Below are 25,008 nucleotides of genomic sequence, written 5' to 3'. Positions count from 1 at the left end.
TTCTTTATCATCTTATTTTTATGTTATAACACAACAGCACAGTGTTGTCATATTGCAACATATTAATTTGAAATTATTTTTATTAGTATAAATGGGTTTATACAATTTTTTTTTATGTGTTCAGAAAAAAATCTTTTTACATAATTTTTTTTCTCTTTCTCTACCAAAAACAAAAAGGTTTTAAACTTTTAAGAATAATACTGATGGCATGGGTAAAATAGACTTTTAATAAAGAAATTGAAGATTGAACCTGCTTTCAACTTCGAAAACATCAAACACAAATTTGAGGACACATATTCAGGTGATTCCTAAATACACAGCCATCGCAATTCAGTCTTCAAACACAAACTAAGCTTTTTCCAACTATATTTTTTCTATCTTTTTTAAAATGACATTTCAGATATATTGTAAACAAAGGGGAAAATAACACATGCCCTTGTGCTAAATTAAGATATTGTGAATTTAAAAAATTATATATTTAATTATTTAATATAATCAAGATTATATTTTCTCATAATGTTCTTTAGGATGATTTAATGTAGAAAACAGTAAATCAGAAAATAAATAAATTCAGGTTGTGCTGAAATCTGTGACATATTTTTTGTTGTTGTCTTAGAAATAGTTTAATTATAGCAACTATTAATAGTTTTATAAGCAAACTTTATTTTTAGATATTAAAGGGGTTAAATGTGCAAATACGTATGCAGATAGTATTGCAACATATGATGTACAAACACAATTCAACTCTTTTTAACATTCAATCATTAAAATTCATAAAATAACATGAAACCAACTTTGATTGTTTTTGTTGCCGAATTGATAAGGAACACAATAAACAATTTAACTAAACAATTACACCTGCCTAACTGTTTTACTGACAGTTTTGAGCACTGAGATAGCATTGACTTGTAAGAAAACAAAACAATTTAATTTTTTTAAAGTAGCTTAGATGTAGCAAGCTACTGTTGATGTAGCTAAGCTTGCTACATTTCCCAGGCGGGTAGCTTCAGTGTAGTGAAGCTTCATTTACTGTAGAGTAACTGGTAGCTTAGCTCACTACATTTTCCAAGTAGCTTGCTAATGAGGCCAGCAGGGGGTGGTGTGTGTGGGTCCTAGCGCCCCACTGTAGTGATGGGGACACTATACTGTCAACCAGCACCGTCATTCGGATGAGACATTAAACTGAGGTCCTGACTCTCTGTGGTCATTGAAAATTTGCCCATTGGCCTCTGATCATCACGGCCTCCTAACAATCCCATATCTGCTGATTGGCTTTCTTACTCTGTCTCCTCTCCACCAGTAAGCTACACAAATGACTTAAGCTGTTAACTTTTTTAACTTGGCTGACACTCCCTCTGAGTTAAAATAAACCAATATCCCGGAGTAATTCATTTACTCAAACGGTACACTGACTGAACTGCTGTGAAGACAGAACTGAAGATGAACACCGAGCAGAGCCAGACAACGAACGAAAGATTGATACGTCAAGAACTGGTTTCATCGGTTTTCAGATCACCAGTATTGATGGGAAGTAGATTGGTTCACCAGTAGTTCGGTTATTTTCTGTGAATTGGTTCTTTTGACAGTAAACAGCTTAAGTAATTTGTGCATTAATGCTTATTGGAGACGAGAACCGTTTCAAACGATTCAGTTCGATTTGGTGAACTTGTTCAAGTAGATCCAGTTTCATCGAGTGATTAGTTCGCGAACCGGATATCACTACACTGCAGTGAACGAGCTCACAACAGACCCGGAAGAGAAGACAATGATGAATAAAGTCATAATTTTTGTAATGTTTGGACCAAAATGTATTTTCGATTCTTCAACAAATTCTAACTGAGCCTCTGATGTCACATGGACTACTTTGAAGATGTTTTTATTACCTTTCTGGACATGGACAGTATACCCTACACACACTTTCAATGGAGGGACTGAGAGCTCTCGGATTATATCTAAAATATCTTAAACCGTGTTCCGAAGATGAACGGAGGAGGTCTAATGGGTTTGGAACGACATGAGGGTAAGTCATTAATGACATAATTTTCATTTTTGGGTGAACTAACCCTTTAATATAAGTGATGATAGTGGTAAAATAAAGTACATTTTGTTGAAATACTACACAGACAAAAAAAAAAAAAAAAAAACTCCTCTGGAATAACATGCATATTGACAAAGCCTTAAAGCTCAATTGTGCTTTCTTGAAGATTTGATACAACAGTTAAATAACACTTTCTCCTCCTCAATACTATGATCAGTCTTTTATAACAATCCACTTTACCTTCAAAATATTATTTTACACAGTCACATTTAATCTTATTCCAATGTGTTTTTCATTTGACAGCATGTGCTATAATCCTGTCTCAGGTTGGTGGTCTGTAATATAGATTCATGTGATTAAATGAAACTTCACTGTCCAATGCCTTGCAGTTCAATACAACATCACATTCATACATCATTACAGTGACTGCTGCTTGGGAAGAAATAAAGACAGAAAGCAGAATGTGTAGACACAGCAGAACAGAGCTTTTCTAGTAAAGTGAAGGTCTCAAGAGATGAGTAGATCCTCACATTTCCAGTCCCATCGTACATTTATGTTGTAGGTGACAGTGTTGTGTTGGTTCCCATTAAGCCTCCTTGGTGCAGACGGTCTACAAATTTATCACTGTCCTGTGATTAACAGCCTGTCTGCCATCTGCTGATATTCACCTCATACCTGATACTCAAAAGCAGGCCTTCCACTGCCAAACAGAACTACAGTAACACCACAAAATAAAAGAAAAAAATGGTAAGAGGCTGTAAAAATGCTACAGTAAATTGGTTAACGTTTCTCCTACTATATACGGTGAAAAATTGTATTGGACATTTCATTCACGCCGACATTCCGAGAATTCTCTGTGTTAGATTTCACATTTGATGTTTTTTCATTGATATAATGATGCTCCTTAGGTTTTTTCTTATCGTTTATGTTCATTATGGTTGCATGTTAAATCTAATGTCATATAAATGTTTATTTGCATTACGTTAGTGTTGTGTGTTACCATGATGGTGTTTGTGTGAATGACAGCGTATTTTCTAGAATATAGATATATAAGTAGTTTTCTTCTCAGCTTGTGGAAAAGTTGCTTGTGATTAGCTTTGGTTCATCATGTGACTTTCTCACCACCTGCTTTTGGTGGTAATCAGAGTATTACGAAGGTACTTAACAGATATCAGAACTTCAATATGTTGGTATATTAACATTACCATTTTTTATACCATACATTTATCAGAATTGATATAATATAAACAAAGCAGTGTTTCAGCATTCTCCTGAAATGGTCGAGTAGTCAAGTGATTATAAATAACATGAATACGGCTAACACTGTGCTCAAAATACTCAATTGAGGAAACAAAAAAACAGACAGACAAATTGATTATGGAATGTACAGTAGGTTGAATAAAAAGTTTGAATAAATAATAGATTTTATTTTAAACAGAAATCTGTATTATCAATGTAAAAGTTTTGATCAATGACCTTGGCTTTTCATACCATAGTTTCCCAGGGTTAAGCAAAATTCAGAATTGAATTCAACTGAACATATTTGACCACACGCCAAAAGGAAGTTGAATTTAGGTTTGAATCGGATGATTATTTGGAATTTAAATTGTAATAATAATAATAAAAAACGTTTAATATAAGTAATGAATAAATAAAGTGTTGCAGCACCATGTTCCACAAAAGTTCGTTTATAAAATATAAGCATAACAGAATTTTCTGTAGCTAGCCCATCATTCTCTCTGTTTGTGAAGAATGTTAACCTTAAAAAACTTAAAACTTTTCAAACAATGTTTAGCAAGCCAATATTCAGGGTTTGACCTTGACACACTTTGCTTTTCTAGTAATAGGTTTAAAGAATACAGTTTAACTGATTTCAGTTCATTTTAAATCTACTTCCTTGCATTGCACTTGAATTGCAATCATGCATCATGCTATTCAGGAACTGAATTCAATTCAGAATGGTGGTTTGGCACACCAGCCATGGCACGTGATTACAGAAATATCTCAGCAGATCTGTGGGAAAGATCTCAACCTTTCGGCCTTTTTGACGACAGTCAGCAATCTAGTAATGGAGGGAGAGTGGCCCTGCCGTAGCCTCGGCAGTAAACAAGAATGAAAGAGTGAACAGTACTCCCCAGAGACATGGGCAACTCTCCAGGCAGTTAACACAGGCTTCGGAAGGGTACATGAAAGGGAGAGAGATGAAGAGAGAGGGGATGAGGAAGATAGAGAAAATGAGAATCAGGTGAACTGACAGACAGAGAAGCAGTAATAGCCTTTACTAAAGCAATCCTCAACATCCTGACAGCCTCATTCTCAGCATCTAAGGTGGATTGTCACATCATGTCCTAACCAGATGTGAAGTGACAAGTTCCAGGAACAAGTCATTTGTCTGTTTTCATTGGAAGCAAAAGTGCAGCATGATGGAATATGATCACAGGAAGTCAGAACATAGCTGATGTTTGATTTAAGTTAGAGAGGGATTTCATCCAATGGGATTTTACAAGTGGGTGTGGCTATCTAGTGCAATGTCATAAACATAGAAGCCAAAAAACCAACAAACTGTTCTGTCACTTATCACAGTCATTGCTGGTTAAGAAATAAACTATGATTTTCATGGAAAATACAGTTTTTATGGCCTGCCATTTTATTGTGCTGCATCTGGTCGCATGATGTACAAAAACATCACGAGGCTTCTACTCTGTGACTCCAGGAAAGCGAGAGACTGAACAACTCAAACTGTGATGCTGAGTTCACATGACAGATTTCATTTAGCTTCTTTGCCCCCGCCATCAATCATATACAGTAGGTGGAAATGTGCATGTACACCCAGTGTATGGTGTTGATTTGCTTTTCATTGTACCTGCCAGAACCCAGCCACTGCAAAGACAAAATATTTATACACTACAGCAGAGGTCTTTTCTGATGGGGTCAAGGACAGAAGGGGAAAAACAATGCTGAATGCAAATAAGTAAATGTAGCTGATCAAATAATCGTCCATAGTTATGGATATTAAATTATTCATATATGTATATAAGAGACCCTTGAATATTGACTTTCATTGCATTAAATACATACATCTTACACGTTCATTCTCAGAGAATCAAATTCCTGACCTTTTCATGCAATATGAAAAATAAACAATATTAACATTTAAACAAAATGCTTCACATACACTACCTTTCAAAAGTTTGGGGTAATATTTTTTCTGTTTTTGAAAGAATTTTTTTTATGCTAACCAAGGATACATTTATTTGATAAAAAAAAGAGAAGAAAAACAGTAATATTTTGAAATATTTACAATTTTGAAGATTACAATATAAAACTTTTTTTATTCCTTTGAGGCAACGCTGAATTTTCAGCGGCCAGCTGTCAGTGCCACATGATCCTTCAATAATCATTTCAATATGATAAAATCACTAAATGATTTGCTCAATAATCTTATCTTGTTATTATCAGCTGTTGTGCTGCTATATTTTTGTGGAAATTGTATTTGTTTGTTGTTTATTCTTTGCTGAATAGAACGTTCAAAAGAACCGCATTAATTTGAAATATAATTTTGTTTATTGTCACTTTTGATCAATTTAATGCACCTATTTCCACAACTTTTGAACGATGGTGTATCTTAAAATTTCCAGTCTACAAATGACTACAACAAATATATTTAAACTTACAAGAATAAATTAAGTTTGTAACAACGTGTTTTGTTGGAGAATTATCAATAATGATATTAAGAAACAAATTAATAGGTTTCAACATTCTGTTATACATTTTTGTATAACAAACAACGTTGGTACTGTGTAATTCTGGATCGCCGTTTTAATGACCATTATAGTATTTGAGTCCTGAAGCTAAATCAGAACCATTGCCCAGCTGCACACTTCACATTTTCATTAAATGGGAAAAACAAACAAACAGAAGAATAGAACAACTTAAATGTCTTTAATGTTTCCTCAATAATTTTAATAATACAGGAAAAACAAGTCTATTGTTTGTGTGAAGGAACATCACTACTCTATAACTGAAGCGTGGCGTTACACGCTCAAGAACTAAACAATTGCTCGGAGGAGCTACAAAATTATCAATGAGTGAAGCAACTCAATACGCTTTTATTGAACCGCCCTCATTTGTACACCAGATAACATCCTTCTGCGGGAGAAAGGAGGGAACAAATGGAAATAAAAATTCCAGCATGTGCACTACTGCAAGGTAATACAAATGATCTGGATGCCTGACTCATTATATTTTCCTCACTGAACAATGACAACGGACGGTTATTAGAATATTTCTCTCCCGAATTGAACAAAATAACTCCTCCATACATCACAGCAACACTGTCATGCATTTAGCGTATATATGTATATATGAAATGGACATGCTAATGTGCTTCACAGTGCTGTACTCCCCTCCGAGGACATCTGAGCATTAAAACTGTAGTTCGGCGGCTCAGGGAGGCCTTGCCCCACTAAATCATGTCTGCTGATTGCCCCCACAGACACATGTTCTTGGTCCTGATCCATTTAGCAGCCGGCTTGGTTCATTAGGTTCTGACACAGCGTGCATGTGTGTGTGTGTGTGTGTGTGTGTGTGTGAAGAATATGCTAATGGTTAAGTGGGACGCGTGCTGGTTTTGGTGAGGAGGATACCAGTCTATACTAATTAGCCTGGAGCTCAAACCTCAACCTCCATCCCAGTGGAAGAAATGAATGAAAACACTGATTATTAACGTTTTATGGCCCTGGAGGAAAGTGCATACATCCACAAATAACAAACAAGGTTTTAAGACAACGAGAAAAGGTTAAGGTAGTGAAAATGTCCTGCGGTCCATTATAAACTACACATCTTTGGTTAAATGCTGCAGTTCGAGCCCCGTCTACTGAATTACAGGTAAGAATGGATGAAGTAGGAGGCTTAGAAAGCCTTTCTCTGGAGGCCTAATTTATGAGCATGCTGATCAATGGTTAATTAAGCAGAGAGACTGAGCAGCGTGAATGAAGGAAGAGGGGTGAAAGAGTAAAGAAAAGCTGCAAGAATGAGGGTTGGTCATGGGAAATGTAGTTTTCTATAATAACAACATTGTTTACATTGGCTGTATTGGCTATGAAATTAATACTGCTGACATTTCAACTGAGGGGCTTCAAGAAAGGCTTACAAATGATTCATTATGTCTGAAAGCTGCTGCCTGTGTGCCTCGTTGATGCATGGATTTACTCTGTGTGATTAACTAACAAGGACTTTATAAGGCAAGGTTTTGAGAATTCAAATAGACATAAAGGTATGTGAGAGAGAAAGAAAAATCTTCCCTCTGAACACAAGATCAATACAAAGATCTTTACATCATGATGTTATAAACCTTTCTAACTTGTCACAATTACTGACTGTGACACTTCTACTCATTTAAAAATTGATTTTTTTTTTCATACTGTAAGTAGTTACATTAAATGAGGTTGAAACCGTACAATGTACTTATCTCTGCAGGTTGTAACTTTGGCACCATTATGATTTAAAATAATTTAAGGAAGCAATTAAAATGGGCTGACTTTTTTACAGCAAGAGAGAGACTATCAAGATCTTATTGTTCCTCTTTTCACAGATAAGAGTCATGATTTGCAAAGAATCAGCCTGATCATTGAAAACATGTTCCCTCAAAGAAAGGGGGTGGAGTGGGGAGGGCAGGAGAATTCTGCTGACTTGTATTTATTTTCACCCTCACCGGCTCAAACTCAATTTTCCTCCCCACTTCCAAAAACTCTTCGCACTTTTCATATCACCCCCTGTTGTTATAGCCATCCATGGGAATTGCATAAGTGACATCCCATTTCACTGGATTTAGCCATCCAATGCTCTGTGAACAAAAAACTGCAACATAATATGTGCCATTCCCATGAGCTGGTCCATGAGTGATATTAACATCCTCCACTGTCCAGCAGGGTGTTAACGTGTCCATGTCTCTGATGCAGCACACTTTGTCCCAAATGACTGTCACTCTGAAATTGCTGGAGCTGGCAGAACAAGCTGCAATATCAGATGCACCACAATGAACTGCCAGGTGCCCATTCTTTTTAGTGACGTTAATGGCTTTTTGTGGGGAAAAGGCTTTTTTGCCCTTCTTAATAACAGTGCTTGCTAATGATAAGCAATCACACATTTGTAAGCAATCACACTCACCTGGCAGACAATAACACGGTTGGAAAAAAACATCCAGTAGTATTTCATAGACATCACTGCATACTAGATTCAAACTTGCATTATCCACCTACGCAACAGTGCAGTTAACTCAATGTACTTACAACTGAACTCTACTAAATGAAGTTACTTTGGAAACCTAAAGGTAAACATGATGCCAACTCATCTATACAAGCACTTACTGTATCCACCTATCTTTTCCCGCTTTCTTTTCTTTTACTGAATTGATTTGGCCTTGAGGGAAAGAACGAGCCTTCTGATTAATGAATCTTGAAAAAGCCACTGTTTCACTTGAAAAATGGCAACGCACCAAGCACAACGCCCAGCGCTTAAAGAGAAGGAAGAGACGAAAAACTCAACAAGCTGAATCGGCCAAGAAAACCGTGTCATGCTTTTTTTTATTGGAGACTTGAGCTCACTTAATTCCCTCCCTCCCATTTTCTCTCTGAATCCTTCCCTCAGTCTCTTTTGCTGAGTCTTGGCTCAGTGTGAAATCTTTTTTTTTTTTTACATCCCTGATTGTGACAGAAGATGAACAAAAAGACAAACACAATGGCAGTCCTTCACAATTATTTGCTCTCATGAATAGGTCTAGGTAATATCTCAAACTCAAAACAATAGAAAAAAATTAAAATATATATTTAATTAAAATATATGCACATTATTATTATTGTGGTGTTGTTATTATTATTGTATTATTTGTATTTATATTTAATTATTGTGTTTTAATATCACTTTAGAATATTTTATATTGTATATAATAGACAACTGTTAATTATTGCCGTTAATAGTGTTCATCATCTGTTTGATTACATCTTTAATTAATTTAATTTCTGTCATATGCATATAAACTGACAGTCACCACTGATAAGCTACTATTAAATATTGTAGAAAGTAATTTTCTGTAAAATTGCTTTGCAATGATCTGTATCGTAAAAAGCATATTCAAATAAACTTGAATTGAATTGAATAAATAATTAATATTTATATTATAAATGTTACAAATGATTCACAGTATTGTTATAAGTATTCAGTTAAGCATGTCAAATCATGTTTTTTAAATGCTTTGTATTTTTATTGCTGTAATGGACACATTGGGCAACAAACAAAAAGTTATCATTTTAAACATTGTTTTGGCATTTGCAATAACTCTTAATGCCACAGTGTTCTTTTGAACTTGAAATATAACAATGTCCTTCAGAAGACTTGAGAAAAGACTTTAATCTTTAAAGAATAGCGACATACAGTACTAGAGTCTGAAACAGAGCTCTAGGGTGAAAGAGACAGAGAAAGAGAGAGAAATGGGGGGTTAAAAATGTACATAGTGCATCAGAGAGTGAGTGCAGATCCTTGATTTACTGTTCTATTCTCTGTCCTCTCTTCTTTCACTTCAGGTTCAACCAATACACCTGCTGCACTGATCTAGGACCAGCTGCGGTGCTCTAATATTGACACAGGTCAAGTGGCCAGCCCTGCACTGCAGAGGAGTATTTGGATCAGTAGGGCTCTAAAAGAAGAAAAATAAAGTATGAGAGAGAGAGGGAGAGACAAAGAATAAGACAGGGAGGCTTTAGTCATCACATCATCCTCCCATAGTGCAGCACTGCAGCGCTCAGTCCTCAATGCCTCTGTCGCCTGCCTTAACCTACATAACCAACCAGCCAGAGACACACAGCCATGTCCTCAGCATGAAAATGCCTCTAGACACAGAGGAAGAGAGGGGGCAAAAAGAGCGGGTGAAGCAACATAATGTGGTAAAGAGTCTGAGAAAGTATACGTGTATGTTTATGTATTTGCCTTATGTAACTACCTCAAGATACAATACACATAATAATAATATATTTAAGCAACATACAGTATTTAGACAAATTGCTCTTTAATAACTAAACTGCTGAAAATCAGTGGTTGTGAATATAGAATTTTTTTGTTTTGTTTGATGGCTAATGCTAATGTTGATATATTCAAAAGCTATATATATATATATGATATCACAATAATTTAAAATAGTAAACACATGCATAACAACTGCTGAAATGAAATTTATTTGATATATTTACTAAATGAAAAATAAATTCATTGAAATAATTTAAAACTGGATGAAAAAAGTTGCCAACTTCTTGATTTTCACAAAGTAAATAAACTGAAATGCTATTTCATGCATACTGAGTTTTTTAAACTGTTAAAGAGTTGGATTCCCATGCTAAACATGGACAAAGTTTCAAAAATTAAGTTGTACATTTGAAGGAGTATTTTTGTTCCCAAAATACTCCTTCCGGTTTGTCACAAGTTTCGGAAAGTTTTTTTTCGAGTATGGCGCTGTGTGAAGTTAGATGGAGCGGAATTTCCTTAAATGTGTCCTGAGGGCACTTCTCCCGGAAGAGCGCGCGCTCCCATAGAGCAGAGCACAGGACAGACATTTCACTGATCAGAGCGATTCACTGATCAGAGCGAGAGCGTCGCGAAAAGTCACAAAAGAAGTGTGTTTTTGGTTGCCAGGGCAAGACAACCCTGCACAGATTACCACAAAAAAAAAACAGCATTAAGGGACCAGTGGATGGAGTTTATTTTTACAGAGCATCAACGGAGTTGTGCAAGTGTTTTTGTTTGTTTCCTGCATTTCGAAGATGCTTGTTTTACAAACAAGGCCCAGTTTGACGACGGATTTGCGTGTCGTTTATTTCTTAAGGATGATGCAATCCCAACGAAAAAGGGTCACGATCGTGTGTTGGAACCGCAGGCGGTGAGTAAAACTGCTTAAAATATCTCTGCCTCCTTGTTAGTGGGTCTCCTCCCATGCCTGAGACCCCGGTTCGAGCCCCGCTCGGAGCGAGTCGTTGCTGCTGCTGCTCTCGTTCAGTTTCAGCCTCGGGATCTGATTCTGGATCATAAATAAACGGCTGAATCTCACGTTTCCCTCACGATAATGTCACAGCTTCCACATGCTCTCAACGCAAAAGCCTACTGGCGCTCGTGATTCTTTAGCTCCGCCCACACGTAACGCCTCCAGCCACTCGTGTTTTTCCGGGAAAAATCGGTACAGACTATCTTTCTCTTATGAATATAATAAAACTAAAGACTTTTTGGAGTTATGAAGAATGCAGTACTACTCTATAGGTACTCAAGATTAACAGGATATTGAGTGAAAACGAGCATTTCACCCCCCCCCCCCCCTTTAAAATCTGACTAAAATAGAAATAAATACTATAACTAACAGTGCACTCAGTAACTATGTGTGCAATGGGAATCATTTTTTTTTATTTTTATAAATAAACAAACACAATGTAGCTCTTATTTCTCACAAATTAATAAATAGTTTATTAGATATTAAAAGACTTGTTGTGGTACTTCATTGGACATAACTTTAGACAGAAGCTATGTGCACGCAGGTGCTGGTGTTTTTAGCACTGTCAGAATCAAAGTTCAGCTTCTGAACTATCAGCCAAACAGAAAATTCATTGGACGATGCTGATTAAAAAATGGCAAGTATCAGCCAATAACAGTTGACCACCCTATTGAAAATTACACCACATAAAAAGTAAAACAAATTCAAATATTACTAATAGGGGGTATGAAAAATATTATGAAGAATTTGTCTCTTTTTCCCCCATCAAACTAAATAATCTCAAATTTGAAATAACTTTTCTTTTCATTTCATGTCACCTTATTTTTCAATCCCTGCTCTAGGGATTGTTTTCAAAATCCAATCAGGTCCTTGATTGCATGTATTTTTGTCATTTTCTTTTTTATTTTATCTTTTTTTTTTGTGTGGAAAATCCTGTTTGACTCTTAAATATAGCACATTATAGAAGTAAATGTTCACTTTAGGAAGAGAGAGAAAGAGCTGGGCATAAAGGCAATAGAGAATACAGGCAGAATGTTCAGTGCTTCGTTATTGTCCCTGGCATCCTGCCTGTGACAGTCGATTGTCATATCTCTGGCCGTTATGATGGTAGCACTTATTGTGTGTTGTCTAATGCCTATTATACATTAACATTCAGACAAGGGCACAGACAGACCCAGGCATCCACAACAGAGAGTCAAAACACACACACACACACACACACATCTAAACACCCCGATTGGACAGAAAAGAAAGAAAGAAATACCAAGAAAAGGGGTTGATGTACCAATTAAATGGCTAGATCTTGTTTTTATTGTGACCACCAAACCAGATTACTATCGATACTGAAACAACATCTGTTTCCCAGAATTCCCAGTATTACCAGGAGTAGCCAGGACCCACTTGCCATAAGAGCAACCATTTGGCTTAATAGTCTCGTTCTGTGTGTGTGTGTGTGTGTGTGTGTGTGTGTGTGTGTGCGTGTGTGTGTGCGCATATGTTAACAGAACAGGAAGGAAATGGTGTAATAGCCCACTCAATGCATTTCAACCGCTGATATGATGGTGAATGCATTGCTTGAATTCCATTTGAGGACAGACTAGCAACCAGTTCTTCTATTTTTATCTCTAAAATTTGACAGAATATGATTACATATAGAAGTGCAAGTGTCTGTGTGTGTATACGCGTGTCTTACATAATAAATTTACTAATCTAGCTGAGCGTCATCATGCAACGCGGATTTACTCAAATCCCCTCAACAGCAGGAAGAGGAAATCAGGCCATAGACAGGCAGTGACCTTGCTGTGCCGGTCATGTGATGCGTGGCAGTGACTGAACTGAATATCAATGCGGATCAATGCAATTCAGAGATATTTCTATCGATGCTTCACAAACAAACCAATGACAGCTATGGTTAAACGTGATAAAACCAAGCAGCAACCTCCCGCTCTCTCTCATGAAGCCCACAAGGCAGTGACTAAAAATGTAATTCATCGACTGGCCGCTGGAGGCTGGCTGCTAAAGGGAGTCAATCCCATAGACTCCCCATGTTAAAATGGCCAACTTTACAGAAGAAACAAAACATGTTTACAGTCTGGTTCAAATAATAGACTTTTGTCTATATAGATAATTTTGCCCTTCATGACAATTGTGAGGGGGGATAATTTTTTTTATAACTCATTCGTTTAAATTATATTAACCCTTTAACTGCCCCACCAAGAAAAAAGCATTTTTTGTTTGCATTTCTTATCTCCTTATGTCATTAGTTACCACACTCAATGTATTTTTTTCCAACACGTCCCATAATTTTAAAAAAATTAGCTTAGCTTTTCTACGTTTACCATAAAGTGACAAATCAACCATTTGGTTGAGCAAGTTTTTGAAAAATTATTGAAAACATACTTAAGTTTTTTCATGGCACCAAGTAAAATAATTTTGTAAAGTTAGGGCTCTTACAGTGTAATATGTCAAAAAAATATGCTTACCTTGCAAAATTTCACCAAAAACAGTTTACATGGCAGGAGTGATTTCTTTCTCTCTGACATCCATCAAAGAAGAAGTGTTGTGACAAATGCTGTTGATTTTTTTTGGCTTAACATACCTCTACCAGATGGTAGAGATGGCTCAATCAGCTTGAATTAAGTTAGGTACTCCTCTCAATAAAATATAGTGACTCAAAATGTGCTCAACCATTTGGTCGAGCGGCAGTTAAAGGGTTAAGCCTTAAAGTGCTGCATAATTAAGGGCGTGGCCACTGGAGTGACAGATAGATTGTCGCTGCTGTCACCGTTGTCACGCTAGGTGGGCTTGGCTTCAGCAACCAGCTCCCGCCTGTTTGCCCATTTTATATAACGGGAGAGTCGCGTGGTGAAGCGCTGCCAAGATGGTGATGGCCCGCTCTGCACACTTTGAGTTTCAGATATGCTCTTCAGGAGTCTACAGGTGATGTCACGGACACTATGTCCATGTTTTTATACAGTCTATGGATAAAACGAGCGGACTGGATGTTCATTTTCATTGTGTTTTTCTTGTTTTGTAATGGCATATTTTTGATAGTTTCTGAAAAAGTTACATTCAGTTTTATAAAGTTTAATTCATTATTATTGAACCAAATGAAATTCCATAAAATAGCCCCTAGACCTCAGCTATCATGAAAAATGCTGGGAAATTTCAACTTTGACAATATGGGACCTTTAACACTGAAAGAATTTTACAGTGTCATGCCATAGAAACCTGCAATCCAATCCGGTTGCTCGTATTTGAGTTTATCTGTCCCGTCAAACACACTCTGGCACAACTTTAAACTTTCAGTTAAAAGTAGATTTTTTTTTAAATGTTATAATATTACTCAATGCATCTCAATATTATCTCATTGCAGAGACAGCTAAAAGTAAGTAATTTCCTTGGAGACAATGTGGGCAGTAGAACTGTCTGGGAAACCCATATTTATTTAAATAGTTTAACATATATTAACATACTAAAATATTATATATACACTATATATATATATATATATATATATATATATATATATATATATATATATATATATATATATATATATATACACACACACACACACACACACAAATACAATCTTTCTAAATACACAAATAACCATGCAAGTAAGTCAATAAGTTTAAAACATGAACTGATCAAAACAGTAAATATATTTACACAAGATTTACTTGCTGTTTATTTTAATGCCTATTCATCAAAGAATCTTAAACAAAAGTAAATAAATAAAAAATCTTTAGCAGCACTTAGCATATCAGAATGATTTCTGAAGCATCGTGTGACACTTAAACTGGAGTAATGGCTGCTGAATATTCAGCTTTGCCATCTCAGGAATAAATTACATTTTAAAATGCATTAAAATAGAAAACAGATATTTTAAATTAATTATTCATAATATTTCATAATATAACTGTTTTAATAATATTTCACAATATTACTGTCTTTACTTTAACTTTTATCAAACAAATGCAGCCTTGGCGAGCAATAAGAAGAGAAAATCCTACCAACCCAAAATATATATATATATATATATATATATATATATATATATATATATATCAGAATTCTGTTAGAAGCGCTGAAAACCTTTTTAGGGACAACAAATTTCTGCAGAGCTGCTACACTTCACACATTACCTTTAAGTCTTACAACCCAACAGGTGCCTCACACACAGAGGGATGTGAATGCGAGTGTGTCTGTGTGTCCAATGGTTTCATTCATGTCCTTAATCCGCTTGGCCCTCATCACTGGTCTGTTTTATAACACTGATGTGTGAGTATACTTCAAACTCCATGGTAGCTGTGTGTGTGAATGTGATTCTTTTAAGCATTTGACCTTCATCTAACCTTAAAATGAGAGCCTATGAGAAAGAGATAAGAATAGAATAATCTATCAAGGGCGGGGGGGGGGGGGGTAAACCAGAGGAGACGGGAGGAGCATCACACCCTAGTGAGGACACAGATCTCATTAAAATGGCTGCCGAGTGGTGACATGATGGCCAGCGTAGACTTAAATCTCTGAGATGCATGACAAGAGACAATCTAGGGTGTGTGTGTGTGTGCAGTTGTGAGAGAATCCTGCTTTTATCTTGTTTACTTTTCCCCTTAAGCTATCCCTTACATCTGAGCATCACACAGGCTCTGGACCAAGACCACTAAACACCTGGACAGGTTCTGCAGATGAAAACCCCCACGCATACAACAAAAGCGGATAGAAATTACATAAACAAGCAGAAACCATCAAATCTGACCTTTTGACAGCACCACCTTTTATCGCCAGCTTAATTCATTCCTGTCAATACAACACACACACTAACCTCACAGTTCCATCCAACCATAAACGAATCCAACGAGCTGTTCTGAATGAACAGATGCACAAACAGTGAAGTAAATATCGTTTACACAGTCCTAGTATTAGACTACAGAGAAGTCAGTAACTATCAGATGAACACATGGAGATTCAGGAGCCGGGTGTCCAACTCCCTATCTGGCTCAGTTCAGCCCATCTGTTACAGGGTACGAGACCAGCACACACACATCTATACCCATATGTTTGGGCTCTTCATCTTGTGAGATCACAGAGTCTATACTCCAGCAAGGCATCAAACACATTAAACACATGCACACATGCTCATATATCCTCCGACCATGTGGCCTCCTGCCTCCCTGTCTTTAATCAGTTCATTGAAATCAATTAGAACATTGATTCGATGCTTCTGCATGAATAAACAAGACATGCTGTCTGGTGCTGGTGCTAACACACACACACACAGCAAAAAAGCTGAAATGACTCATCTACATATTGCACTACTGTACACAAATATTGAAGATGGCCAAAAGAATCCCGCCTTATCAAATGGTTTCACTATTTTAGTTGAGATGAAATTGGAAGACTTTCTGAGTGTATATAGGTGGCAGGCTATTTTGAAAGGAACATTTCAAAGATGAAAAGAAAGAATTTTGGGAGAATCAATAAATTATTAATAATTTATCGCTATCGTGTGAATAATATGTAATCATGTAATCAAAAAAAAACAACTGTAGTCTGACTACAAGTATTTTAAAATGTAATTGAATCCATTGAGCAGTGAATTATCACCTGTAAACTGAATGTGCTTTGCAGGTTAATTAACCAAAACACATCTTAAAGATATGACATTAATCAGAAATATACACAACATAAATGTAATATTATAACTTGTATATCTCCACAAAATGACACAAAAGAACAAATGCACTTTTTACCTAGATATAGTACATTACATGTATGTCAGAATGTGAGTAGAGAGGCACCGATTGACCGGCCAGTGATTGGAATCAGATAATTTTTCCATCATTGGCCCGGATCAGTGACCGGCCGGTCATTCTCACGCCTTGTCAATTCTGAGCCGATCCTTTTATTGCCAATGGCGCCGGCAATGACATCACAGCCACGTGCACACTCACAGTCGCATGTAAATGTCCATGTACAAGTGAGAATAATTCTAATTTTAATTGCAATCAGTGTAAACAGCAACTGGTAATGTATGCAGACAGAGGCATAGTAATTGGTCGGGCAATTGCCTGGGCCCCCACAATTCGAGGGGGCCCCTGACAACTGACCATTTGAACAATTGTAAATGTAATTATTAAAGGGGTGCTATTATGCTTTATCACTTTTTCAACCTTAGTTAGTCTGTAATGTTGCTGTTTGAGCATAAAAAAAAGATCTGCAGAGTTACTGAGTTCAAAGTAAATTTCAAAGTAAAATTTCAAATAATATATTATATTTATTACTTTTCAAAAACTACAACAAACGCCTCGTTTGGATTACAACGCATATTTTCTGGTATTTGTGATATCACAAATATCGACAAATGGGACAAGACCTGGTTGAGCTGCACCAGAGAAGGCAGTGCATGTTATCACTATGTCAGGGACACGTTAGCTTTCCCAAGTCAGACGAACTAAAGAGTGGTTACAATCATCCGGGTTTAAATCACGCTCAAATTGATTTGATTTTGACGCAATATTTACACTGAAGCTCAAAGCAGGTGGTTATGGTAAGGGCATGACATTTCCTGACCAGATGCTGAGCGCTGCCTAGTATGAAAACTTGTTCTAGTACACCCACAAAACAAAATCAAGACTTTGTAAAAGAGCATAATAGGACCCCTTTAGTAATAACATGGAGCAATATATCTGCATCGTGTTTCGCTGGATGTGCTTACTTTTGCCTTGTGATGAGCTGGCCGCCATTTTCAAATTGGCACAGTCTGCATTTGCAAATTTAAACATAAAGAGGACTTAACAGTCTGGCAGCCAGAAGCAGAAATAAGTAAGAGAAGGAGGAACAGAGGAAACATGACAGTGGTAAATGATGGAGATAAGTTTGACTTAAGAATAATTATATGACAAACATGCTTGTTTTGTTAATTCCAACTTATTTTCGTTTACTTAATTACTGGTAATAGTCCAATTACTAATAGGGTTACTGGGAAACAGGTTAGCTAGGGGTGCACTTAGCAGCAGCATATTATGAAGTGTTAAGCACTTATTAAAGGGTTGGTTCAGCCAAAAATGGTAATTATGTCATTAATGACTCACCCTCATGTCGTTCCAAACCCGTAAGACCTCCGTTTATATTCGGAACACAGTTTAAGATATGTACGGTATACTATCCATGTACAGAAAGGTAATAAAAACATCTTCAAAGTAGTCCATGTGACATCAGAGGCTCAGTTAGAATTTGTTGAAGCATCGAAAATACATGTTGGTCCAAAAATTAAAAAAATTATGACGCTGGTGACGTGTTATCTTTGTTATTGGGCGTACCAGAAAACACGTCAGCAGCGTCATATGTCAGCAGAGTCGTGAGGTCTTACGGGTTTGAGGCGCTACATTGATCTGTCACTCCAGATTAAAAAGGCATTTATTGTTTAAATACTGCAATACAATGGACATAAATTGAAACCTGAGACTTTGTTTCATATTAAAAGCACCAAAGCACAATGCTTATTGTGATTTATTGGATGGGAAGTGCCCTTCAATGTTCTAAAATATTATATATACACAATATAAGCGCCCATTGCTCTGTGTCTCTTACATACTACATTCATAGTTTGAATAAAAATTTAAGAGGACCATCCATGTATATTATATATACTTTTTCAGGAATGAAAGAAAGTGTAAAAAATTATGCATGTGAATTGGCCCAATGACAAGCCCATGTCAAACCAACAGAGCTGTGCTTTAAAGGGGTCATATACTGTAATGCAATTAAAAAATTGTCTTTCTTTTTTGGAGAGTTACAAGCTCTTGGTGCATGAAGAAGATCTGTAAAGTTGCAAAGACTAAAGTCTCAAATCCAAATAGATATTCTTTATCAAAGTTAAGACTTTGCCATGCCCCCTAAAATGGCTCATTTAAACACGCCCCCACATGTCTACATCATTATGTGGAAATATCTGCATAATGCCGTCCAAACGTTCACGCAAAGAAAGAAGGCGTGATTTCAGTAACCGCAGTTAGTGTTGATGCAGCCATGACAGGGAGATGCTGTGTGTATCTAGGAGAAAACAAAAGCACTTTATTTGGCCTTCTGAAAGTATATGCATTTAGGATTCTTTAAGATTACTTACAACAGAACAACAACGCATTTTATGGATAACCGTTTCGTGAACCTAGGAGAGGAGGTAATTCGGATTTTGCTATGACAATCTGGTGCTTCTGAATCAGCTACTGGAAGTATATTTGGTTATTAGTTTAAGTATTTGCTATTGAATGTTCAAATGCGGAGTTTTGAGCATTGCGTATGTGTGTGGTGCGCGCATGCATGTGTGAGAGAAAAGGAGAGAGAGACATACTGCAAACACATACAAGCTTCATCACTGTGTCTGTCACACCACTGAGAGTAAAATTATGGATATTATTAACTGTCTTTAAATTTATTTTAAAAGATGAACTTCCAGTTATGGAAAGGGCCGTTACATTTCCGATGAGTGCTTGCGGTGTTCGGCCAATCACAATGCAATGGGTCAGTTGTCCAATCAGAGCAGACTGCACTTGTCGGAAGGAGGGACTTTGTAGAAAAACACTCATTTGAGAGAGGCGGGGCATAGAGGACCTACAATAGTGTACAGTGTTTGAAAAATAATGTGTTTTTTGAACATTAAAGCATGTCAACATATTCTGTTACACCAAATAGACCAAATAATGATCTTTATAAAAGCTAAATAAATCCAAAAGAAAGACATGAAAAAAGTTGAAGTTGAAATTGCAGCAGAGGATCATTCATTAGCTCTGTTGATATTTCACCTACCTGTTTTTTTATGTCTTGCTTTTAAAATGACTATGAAGTATACTGTATCTACAGTATATAATGGTAATTTCATCATAAGTTTTTGTTTTCCACCAGGAGACAATCCAAATTCTGTCATAAAGATGAAGATTTATATTTTGTTAAAAAATAAGCACTTTGTTTAAAACTTTTTACAATTTGTTCTATTATATGTGTTTTTACTACTTTTTATGTTTTATAAATATATTTCTAGGTAACAAAGATATATTAACAAAATAATCTTTTAGAAGGGCATCATCTATTAATTTTGCCTGGGGCCCCCACTCCATCTTGGTTCGCCTCTGAATGTATGTTGTGCCAGATGAGGCTTGCACAGCCTGAGTGAGTATGAGAGAGACAGCACACACAAAATACCTCACAGAAATGTATAGATGCATACATTTGATGCATATATAAATAAATAAGATGCATAGATGCATACAAAAAATATTCATTGCAAAATATGATTTGGGTAAGCAACATTATACAGCCATGATGTTTTCCAGAATATCAATATTAACACAATTGCAATGTGACACTAATTTTATACAGTAGTATTTCAATAAACAAGAAATACAAGTTAAAATTAAATGACTTATATAGGCAGTCGGCTCCACCCATAGTGGCGGGCTGAAAAGCCCTTTGTTCATGCAGTTATAACGTAAACAAATAAGGCTTCAGTATTCAGAGTAAACAGGAGTTTCCCCAAACCATTTTGTGCAACGCTCATTCCCTGGTCCCATTTTCTTAGGGAACCAAGGTTACATTAGTAACTGGATGCAATTTGCAGCGAGTGGAAAAATGAGCATCTACTGTAACAAATCAGTTCAACACAAGGACAGTCACACAGTTGCTTCCATCCATTAAACTGCTCCCAAATGACACCGGGAGCTCCATATCTGCTATTTGGGCCAGAGAGAAAGAGAGAACTCAGCATTCCCTGCTGAAAGAACAGAGAGCTTCTGTCTCTTCCCAATCCTGCTCTCCGCTAGGTTTGGAATGGCCATACTAGGATAGCATATAAATGTGGCCCATTCTTTCAGACTGTGTGTGTGGGGGGTAACTGCTGCTCTTGCTTTGACCTCTCCTCCCATCAAATGTTCGGCACATCAGTGAACCAGCGATTACTTGTATTTTATATACGATGATAGGTTTATGTTCCACTGTGTGTGTGTAAGTGTGTGTGTTGCAGCAGGTCAGAGAATGATGCTGAGGGCCAGAGTGATTCTTTGATAATCTAATTTTCGCACTCTATGACGTCAAAGCATTTTCAAATATACCAAGAAGAAAAAAAAGAGGGTGTGTTCTAACACCAATTTAACAAATTGTACATGGTCTACATGGGGTGAAATCATTACTATATATATGTGTGTGGGTGTGTGTGTGTGTGTGTGTGTGTGTGTGTGTGTGTGTGTGTGTGTGTGTGTGTGTCTTAGATTGATCAGCTAATCAATTTATATATTTGAATCCAATTTTATTTTCTGTTCTGAATTTGAATACATTGCATAGGTGGGTAATAGTGATGTGGAATGGCATAGAAATGACTCAGAAAAAGTATAATTGACCAATAAATTCCTGCAAAGAATTTACAAATCCATGTTTTCGATTGGTAGCCTATTTCAATGCAGTGAGGGATAGCTACTCTCTGCACATGACATTTTTTAAGTTATAGCAAATTAATTGCAAATATTATATCAAAGCTTGAGATATAATGCAAAATGTATTTATTTATTTTAACAATTATTATTATTTTTTTTTAACAAAATGTAGGAAACCGGTGTCGTATTTATCCTAAAAGAATTGGAGGGAACGGGGATATATGAATCTGTCCTGGCCAAAAATGAAAGACACATTTAAAGCATTTCAATGCTTAGTATTAAAATGGGTCAATATTAACGTTTAATATCCCGACACACACACAATCATGCACGATACAGACACCGCGTGCCCGTTATGCCCCAACTGAAACGCGCACGGATGATGCGCCTGTCGCCCTGCATTTCAGAAAATGCTTTAGAACAGGTTGCAGCATCACGAAGTTTAAACAGCAGAAAGTAGCCCTCTCGTTTCCCCTCACGCCAACAACATTGTATGTACTTTCCAGCTGAAAACCCTGCTTAATATGCAATAGCCTAAAAAATAGTAAGAGCAGAAAAAGATGAATTTATCATATAGTTTCCAATATTAGTTCCGTTACCTGGGAATGAGTAGCAGTCAGAAATCCGACGTCTGTAGGCTATATAGGAGATGTGTGGGTATTTCCTCGTTTTCTCAGTCGTTGCTCAGCGCAATTCCATCATCCTGAGCTCGGAATAAGCCAAAAGATTCTCCGCTGCCCGACAACAGCAGGAAATGTTTCACGGTTTCTCCCGACAACCCCCAGATAAAACAGATTCAGGTGAAACGATCTTAAAAGTGAGAAATCTTGTACGCACGCCGCTCGATCAACAGAACGTCTACGTAAATGAAGTCTAGTTGGATTTGTCCGTTGAAAAGCTTGTTTGGAAACGACCGCCAGCTTCTGTCATCATAGAGCAAATGGGGAAAATTAAACGACAAAAACGAATTCACTTCTATGACTTGTTTTCCCCCTGCATGAGTCTAAACAACTCTCTCTTTCCATTTAAACGTATTTGACGTGATTTATTTCGGTTTTCCGGCAACAAACGCCGATTTAACGCGTTGACTTTAGCACTTAAGTCTCGAGTTTAATCTATCGGCATCTCGAGCGTCTGACTCCGGCTACTGGAGGTGGTCATAGCGCTCACCGGCTCCGCTGTCGGTTCCCCGTGATTCCGGGAGCTTTTGCCATGAAAGAGATGCTGTGAGGTTTTTGATTGCCCAATGCCCATCTCTCTCGCCCCCTCTCTGTCTTATGCGCGTTCACGCTCTCTGTGACGCTCTGTATCCAAGCTGCTCTGTCGCTCTGTACAACGCGCGCATTCCACACGCGGGCCTCAGCATCCCTGCGTTTCTATATGATACAGCTCTACTGGACAGTGGACACAACACTAACAGACCTCGACGAATAACGGCGTGCTGACGGCCGTGGTGCTGTCAAAAAAACATGGCTGAATATCATATGATATGATACGTTTGATTTCTCTCTCCTTCCTCGCACACGAGGTCATCCTCAGTCCTGCATCAGAATGACGTCAAGGCATATTAAAGTGGCAGAAGCCCATCTTGTTCACCATCACACGACCGCGCCAGATGATGGGGGACCTTCGTTTATATCCCTGTTGTGCTAAGGCTTATTGGTTAGTTATTTGTATGAAAACGCTTATTTATTTATTTATTTTTTATAATGGTAAAATTATATATATATATATATATATATATATATATATATATATATATATATATATATATATGTATATACACACACACACACTATGATGTCGTGATATTTTCAGTAGGCTAATATAATATTTCACCATTAATTCAAACCATTTATTTTCTCAGAAAATACACTGAATAATTTTTTTTTTCAGAAACACTTTTCGCTAATAAATTGCTAATAAATTTCTGTCAAAAAAAAAAAAAACGTCAAGTAACATCGAATTAAAGGTGAAACTAATTCACTTTCTACTAAACAGAATCAAACCAGTCAAATAATAATAATTTATCATGGCACGTGGGGACACAAATGTCACCTGACAAAGACTTGCATAGTTTACAGGACTTACATTTACAAAATAGAAAGGAAACATAATAACATCCATTATTAATTAAATTACTTAAAAATCATTAAATATATGCAGATTTAAAATTAACTCAGTAGACTCGTAAACTACATAACATGCAATAATTTCACAATCCTCCATCACTTAACATCAGTCTGAGAAAGCATTCAGGAGATCTTAAACTCATGTAGACTGGTCTTACCTTAATTGGTACTGAACCTGAAGGCAGCAGGTGTGTCTAAATCTATCAAAGCAGTGGAAACATCTGCTCTGGGCAGAAGAGGGATTCATTCCTCCTGCTTCTCACAGCAGGAGGGAGACACTTACTGGCCTGCCTTGCCACAGTATCCCTTACATACCTTACAAGGCCATACACACCAGTAAACAAAAGAGGCAGTTCTCCAAATGCTCCACAGACAATTTATCTACAGTGTGAGCACTGGAGTCAGGATGCACTATATAAAAATAAAAATGAAATCATGATATTTGTTACAAAACAAAATTGGTATATGTGGTTTCCAGAACAATTCTGTGAATAAGCAAACAACTTTACATTTTAAAACTGTAAAAAATAAAATAAATAAATTAATTAATTAATTCAAAATACATTCAACAGCCCATTTCTACTGAATTATAACCATGCTGCTACCAAACTCTTAGCAGAGGCTGTAAAGAGAAATGAACATGGTGAATCAAAGTTCATCACAAGTAGCTTTTCATTAAGCTGAGGTATAGAAGATTCACATTGTCATGCACACATATACAAAACTCATGTTGGCAACACACTTGACACTAAAATAATGCAAACAAACCATTTTCACCTGTCTCTCCTTTTCTTAAAAAACAAAAACAAAAAAACAAGTAGATCCCACAGACTACTCAAGTTTGCCTGAGGATGCTTGATCGACTGAAATGTTGCTCATTAAAATTTATGTTATGATGAAAACTCGAGAAGTGTGCAGGATCTATATTTTTTTCTAGTTTATGTTGTAATTTCATCACCTACAATTGATTCGAATATGCAAGGCACTATATATATATTTTAGGCTTGAAGAAAAACATTTAAACAATTTGAAGTTATATTCTGTGTACAACTTTACATAGAAACCCTAAAACAAATGTAAAAAATTATTTAAACAGTTTCAAACAATGCACATTTTAATAAAGAAATGAACAACTCTTCTGACCAAATTACAAGCTCTTCATTTCTTTTAAATCCTCCAAAAATCATCCCCATTTACCTTCATTGTAAATATTCCCTAATCTTCAGAATATATTTTTTTAAAGGTTATTTAAAATAGAGAAAGAAAGAAATGGCATTTTACCAGTGCTAAAAACATCCATCTTATGCGGTCCTTTGTTTTGGTCACATTTCTATAATGACTGATATGGCATTTTGCAATAGTATCTTTAACGGTCATGTT

The 25,008-nt window shown here is 36.5% G+C and overlaps 1 protein-coding gene across 4 annotated transcripts in view; it reads right to left on the bottom strand.

Moving 5' to 3' along the window:
- LOC113052176 (neuroligin-2-like) overlaps positions 1 to 23,042 on the bottom strand; it is a 162,483-nt gene extending 139,441 nt beyond the window's left edge. For all 4 annotated transcript variants that reach the window (XM_026216542.1, XM_026216543.1, XM_026216541.1 and 1 more), the window contains exon 1: positions 22,096 to 23,042. The gene's annotated coding sequence lies outside the window, so the exon portion shown is untranslated. The remainder of the gene's footprint in view (positions 1 to 22,095) is intronic.
- Between the last annotated feature and the right edge of the window lie 1,966 nt (positions 23,043 to 25,008).

Source organism: Carassius auratus, chromosome 32 (assembly GCF_003368295.1).
Source record: "Carassius auratus strain Wakin chromosome 32, ASM336829v1, whole genome shotgun sequence".
In the NCBI taxonomy this organism is placed as follows: Eukaryota; Metazoa; Chordata; class Actinopteri; order Cypriniformes; family Cyprinidae; genus Carassius; species Carassius auratus.
This window is presented reverse-complemented; position numbering and strand designations above follow the sequence as displayed.